We start from the raw sequence: 5,924 nt of genomic DNA, 5'->3' as shown, positions 1-5,924 counted from the left end.
TTTTACATTAAAATTTTCTCTCAATTTTTAGATTTTTAGATATTTTATCAATTTTTAGATTTTTAGATATTTTAAAGATTTGAAGAATTTGATGCAAAATGCAGTGCATTCTCAAGGTTTAGTTTTCGTCACTAAGCAATCAAAGGCATTAACTTTTTGATTTTCCGCTAAAGTATTTCTTTGTTGTAATCATGGTGGTGGTATATCCGAAAGTAATATGTGGAAAAAAAATTGCTCATTCGAATTAGTAGGAAAGTATTTGAACGTGCATGCACGGTTAAATGTTAAGGTTCGTACGCTTATGTGTATATAATAAAACATTTTTTGAAAAAAAAAGACCTTAAATTAAGAAAAAAAAACGTCACCCAACACTTCACTCTATGAAACATCTAATCGTTACTTCTTTTTTATCAAATTTAATATAGATTTGATATAATTACTTTAATTTTTTAAATCAGTTATCTTAAATCATACTATTATTATTTATTTTTTCGATTTAAAAACTTTTTTTTTTGATATTTTATTCGTGTGTGCATATATATAATGATATGTTTTATGTATTTTGTGTCGTAGTTTTGTTCGTTTATTTTTTTTAAGTTTATAAAATTTTGTTTGTTACGTCATTTAATCATAACTAGTAGGGAATTACCTGCGCCGTTGGCGCCAGGTTGGATCAAGTCTGCGTAAATACTCTTCAAAATTTTATATAACATCTTGAAAAAGAAAATTTAAAAGTACAATGCTATAATAATTAAATTGTTTTCAAAGATGCTTTATCCTGAAAAGCAAAAAAAAAATCATGTCACGAAAGAGAGAAATCTCATCCTTCATTTGTTAGCAAGATGATCCTTCTACAGCATGAAGTCTTGTCCCAACATCCAAGGGTCCATATCCAAATGTGAAAAGGGTAAATCAAAAATTTGTCATCTCTACAACACCTTCAATCCATCTGTTGAAATAAGTTGTCTAATGCAACAAATAGAATTATACTTTCAAATTAATTTTTATTATGGTCGAAAAATATATTTATTAAAACGTGTAACCTACGGATTTAAATTTTAATGGTACAATTTTTTTTTAATAAACTAATAAAAAAACTTGAGAAAATAGAAGGATAGATCACCTTAAGGAAACTGCTTTGAGTTGTAATCATCGACATGTCCAAATTAAATGTAGGGGATTACTGATTTTTTAGGGGTTTAAGTTCCTTTGTGCAATACGGTTTTGATAAAATTTGATCTTTGATAGATCAGTTTCCCTTGACTCATCGGAGTCCAAGAACTTCCGCTGGGTATAACTGGATTCCAATACTGCTCATTTGGTACATTCACCAGTAATCCCGTCCACTTTTTGTCTCTTCCAGTTGACTGTGTATTCAAATAAGGAAAAATCCAGTGAAAATCACAAGAATGAAAGTAAGTACAACCAAATAAAAATTAAATCTCAACTAAATATGAATCACTTTACTTTTTGGTTTTAGTAGTAGTAGGATTAGTTTGTTCGTATTGATTTTGGTCTGGTACGAGGTTACATTTGCTTACATTCACACATCACTCTCTTTTAAAAGGCAAAATGACATCAAAATACTTTTAAACGACCAAGGGCATGATTGTCATTAACTCGATTAAAAAACAGATAAATATATTGTGTTGCTTACCCAAAAGTGTCATTTGATGCCTTTTCAAAGCTAATTTGTTAGATTCATTGATAAGACAATCTATAACAAACCTGATTAATAGTAAAAACCACACGACTTTTATTTAAAAAAAAAAAAAAAACTAAAGTGCATTGTTGTTTTTGGTAAAAAAAAAATATTGTAATAGCCAAAAAAAAAGTTTAAAACTGTGTATTTTTTACTATGACAAAAATACAAACCAAAAAAACAAAGTAAAAGCCAAAACAATGCAAAAAAAACTTTAAATGACCAGGGGCATAATGGTCAATAAATGGCCTGTGTTACCATATAATTAGTATAATCACATAGTCTAATTTCCTTCCTACATTTATCATTGTTTTTAATTGAAAACTGTAATTGGTAATTGAAAAAGGGCAATTGGAGTGAAGACATTAAAGAGCTGAACCCGCTGAATCTATTGTGCAAGGAGACCTTTCCAGGCGGTACCCCCGGTATAGACGTTAACCGACTCACGGCCCCGAGCGGGCTAAAACAGGAAATAAAGTTAATCTTACAAAAATAATAAATTAATATATATATATATATATATATATATATATATATATATATATATATATATATATATATATATATATAGATGCAAATGTTTGTAGTAAATAAGGAAGCATATTATAACTATTCCATTTCTACCAAATTTTTTTTTTTTTTTTGACATTTTGTATATCTGTTTTTTGTTCTGTAGTTTCAAACATTTTTCCAAATAGACCCTTCAGTTTAACACATATAACCGGTGGTTCATATATTTCCCTGGATTATGGATATAATGGGGAAGAATGGTTACTGTTCTTGGATATAAGAGGGAAAATGGTAAAATGACAGTTTATGTTCATATTGTTTTTTAAAATTTGTGTGTTATGTTGTATAGGGTTTGTGTCATGTCTGTTATCGAATTGGTTTGTTGCCGAACAACATAATACATCTTAGTATCTCATAAAAACCATATTATATACCTAAAATTTTAGATTATTACATTTTACTCATGTTTTCTTTTGATAAAACTATAATTTTTTTAAAAATACAAGTTGTATTTGAAACCGGTTCCGGTGCAAATGGTTCCATGAGTCATTTCAAAATATGAGAAACCAATGTAACCATTTCCGTTTCTGTTTCCAGTTCCAACAATATGCTCATCCCTAGTAGTGACTGTTGCCATTTGTATTTAGCATTAACTCCATACGAAAGGTAAAACAGTCGTTTACAGTAATTAAACTGAAAAAAATTAGTGTCCTTTCCTCAACAACTTTAACTTTCTACCTTGTTCATAAGGTTAATACCAAGTAAAAATATTAGAACAGAATAAATATATGTCTTAAAGTCACAAACAATTACCGTTTTGTCGTGTTTCTAGAAGAAGAAAAGTGAACTTTGTTTATCTTCACATTTGTACAAATAACCCATGAAATGAAACATCTTCAAGAACACATGTTAGTTACCATAAGAAACATCCGGTGATATAAATAATCACATGTATCCATCAACAATCAACATACCCTGGTTGAAGCATTTCATCGACCAATTGGGATGCATAGTGAAACTCTCCTTCAAATCTCCATATGTGAAAAGGGTAAATCAGTAATTTGTCACATATACAGCACCTGCAAGAATTTCAAGTGGCAAATGAGTTTTTTTTGCATAAATCCCATGCTGAAGAAACACAAAAAAAACGTGCTTTAAGATCTTATCCAACTTTCGACACATTTAAGAACAAACTTATAAAAATTCCAGCAAAGAAACCATTTTTTTTTAGCAGAATAAAGCAAAACCAAAGTATAATCAAATCATTATTGCCCCTGCAATTACATATTCAAAATAAGTGTTTCCAATAGAGGTTTAGTCACCTAATCAAATATTTAATCATTTTCTAAGTAAAAAAAATGGTGTATATTACTATATTTAATATTAAAATGAAAAATGACATTATTCATCAGAAAACCGGCTATTAAAATACAGAAGAACCTACTATTCAGATGAGACGAAAGAAATAGACAAAGGACATGGAACCTTGTAGTGAGTACAGAGTGCTTACTTTCTTCTTTGATAATGAAGTGTATGTAACCATATTCAGAGACCGTAATGCAAACCCAGAACCCTGAAGGGCTTCTTTGTCAGTAACTGCAGAAAGTACACAATCAGTTTCAACTATAAGTAAACCATACGTGTATGACAATAATTTCAATCAATTTTACGTGTGGATAGCTATTTTTTACATGAGTATTTACAAAAGAGAAGCCAATCATCATATCAGTAAAAGCAACTTAGATGCTTGGACTTTCATTATCATACCTTAACAACAGCTTGGCAAAAATCATCCCACAAATATAACCAAACCTAACTTCTTTCACTGGAATGGATTTTACAGGTAAAGGTATTAGTGATTATAATTTCAGAAATAAAAATCGTATATTGAAAATTACCTCTATGGGTTTGCGTTTGAGTAAGCAGAGAGACCAAAAGAGCTGACAGGAATACTGGCGGAGGTGGTTGGATGGTTACCTGACTTCGTACGTCTGGTCAAGCGGTGGTAGCGAGGGAAAAATCGATTCCGGACAATTTTGGGGATATATCTGATTCTGAGCCGAAGACAGGACGCCTATTTCAAGTGTGTACTTAGATTTCATAAGCCCTCTTGACGGAAACCACGACAAAGCTGTCAAATCCACCTTGTTCATACGAAGGGACCAACGGAGCAGGGAAGAGAGAACAAAATGTTTTGTGCAGGTCAGGCGGGATAGTTATAGAACCGAAAGAAACAATATTGGAGGAGGAGAGCGGCAAGGTGGGAACCCGTGCGGATAAGAATGAGAAAAGGAAAGCACTATGGCGTGATTACTTGAAAACTTACCTTTCTTTCATATGTGTTGGAGCATGAAAGCACCTATTTGTAGGTTGGAAAAAGAAAGAGATATCTAGGAGTTTTCTACCACAACCCCTTCAATAAACCATTTTGCCCAATGAGCTAACAGAAACACAACGCATCAGTTTTGTTCCTTCAAAACGATGAACTGCAGAAAGCAAAACAACCCATTAACCATTAACCATCTTCCTTCCTAAAAAGAAAAATCGTAGAAATGCAAGAGAGATACCTGAAACGAAAGGGCAGCCAAGTGTCTTCGATTCCGCTGATTGTTCCATTTCTTGTGATAATATCGGAAATTTGGCAAAAAAAAACCTAAGGTTTTATGTGAGGTTTGAACCGATTCGTACCTTTCACCTAGCGAAGGTTGCAGATCAATGGGAAAAGTTTCTGCTTCCTTGTTCTTCGATGTGGTCAGGTGGCTGGGATAAGTAAAACTCTCTGGACCCTCCGCCGACCTCGATTTACTCAACAATATATCGTATATAGTGGGAAAAGAAACAGCTAGAGAGGTGTCGATTCTCTCTCTCTCCGACCTCACTCCGCCTTCTCTAAAAAAACAAATAGATTTTTGGGAGAAGAAGACGAACAGGGATTAGAGGGAGAAAGCTGGAAGGAGGAGAATTGATGTAAAGAAGAAGAAGAAGGCAAAATCAAATAGTCGTTATAGACAGGTGAACATAGCATCTCAGGAAGCAAAATAGAAAATCAAAGAAGAAGGAAGAGTAAAGAACAAACGGGAAAGAAATAAAGAAAGAGAAACGAATCGTATCGGAGGAGAACGGCGGCAACCGACTTAGAGGAAGAGAAGATAAACATCAGCCAAAGCACAAGTTACAGGGGCAAAATTGAAAGAAGAAGACTTCAGTGCGCGGCAAAATAAGAGAGGAGAAGACTTCCGTGTTGCAAATAAGAAAGAGAAGAAAAGTTACTGTTGATAAAAGTGTTTTTGGTTGCGGAGAATTTTCTAGTTTTCAAGGAAAAATTTTTAAGAAGAAACGGAAATTTTGAAAACATGTTTGGTTCGTTCAATTTTTCAAAGTTTTCTAAGAAAATGAAAATTATCAGTTTTCCAAATTATAGGTAAATTAGAAAAGTGATTTTTATAGTTTTCCAAAGTTTTTCAAATTTTTAAGGTGGAAAATGAAAACTCCATCTGTTCCAACCAAACGCGTTTTATTGAAAATTGAAAATGAAAACTTAACCCTATTTTCTGAAAACATTTTCTATGAAAATGTTTTCAGAAAATAGAGTTGAGTTTTCGCTTTCAATTTTCAATAAAAATTTTAGAAAACGTGTTTGGTTGAAACCGGGGAATTTTCATTTTCCATCTTAGAAATTTGGAAAACTTTGGAAAACTTTAAAAATCACTTT

At 32.1% G+C, this 5,924-nt stretch overlaps 1 long non-coding RNA gene across 6 annotated transcripts; it reads right to left on the bottom strand.

Moving 5' to 3' along the window:
• Positions 1-680: 680 nt before the first annotated feature.
• On the bottom strand, positions 681-5,439 carry LOC145096956 (uncharacterized). Of its 6 annotated transcripts, none has more exons than XR_013704182.1 (7): positions 4,780-5,439; positions 4,539-4,698; positions 4,111-4,356; positions 3,980-4,037; positions 3,723-3,808; positions 3,026-3,291; positions 681-1,367 (listed from the first exon to the last, which is right to left on the bottom strand). It is a non-coding gene; the product is annotated as an uncharacterized LOC145096956 (long non-coding RNA). The 6 variants fall into 6 exon arrangements; XR_013704184.1 differs by having other exon boundaries at positions 681-778; positions 1,124-1,367; positions 4,111-4,698; positions 4,780-5,438; XR_013704180.1 differs by having other exon boundaries at positions 3,026-3,106; positions 3,187-3,291; positions 4,111-4,698; positions 4,780-5,438.
• Positions 5,440-5,924: the final 485 nt, after the last annotated feature.

This window comes from Lactuca serriola, chromosome 4, assembly GCF_051521515.1.
Source record: "Lactuca serriola cultivar US96UC23 chromosome 4, Lser_US96UC23_V15, whole genome shotgun sequence".
Lineage (NCBI taxonomy): Eukaryota > Viridiplantae > Streptophyta > Magnoliopsida > Asterales > Asteraceae > Lactuca > Lactuca serriola.
This window is presented reverse-complemented; position numbering and strand designations above follow the sequence as displayed.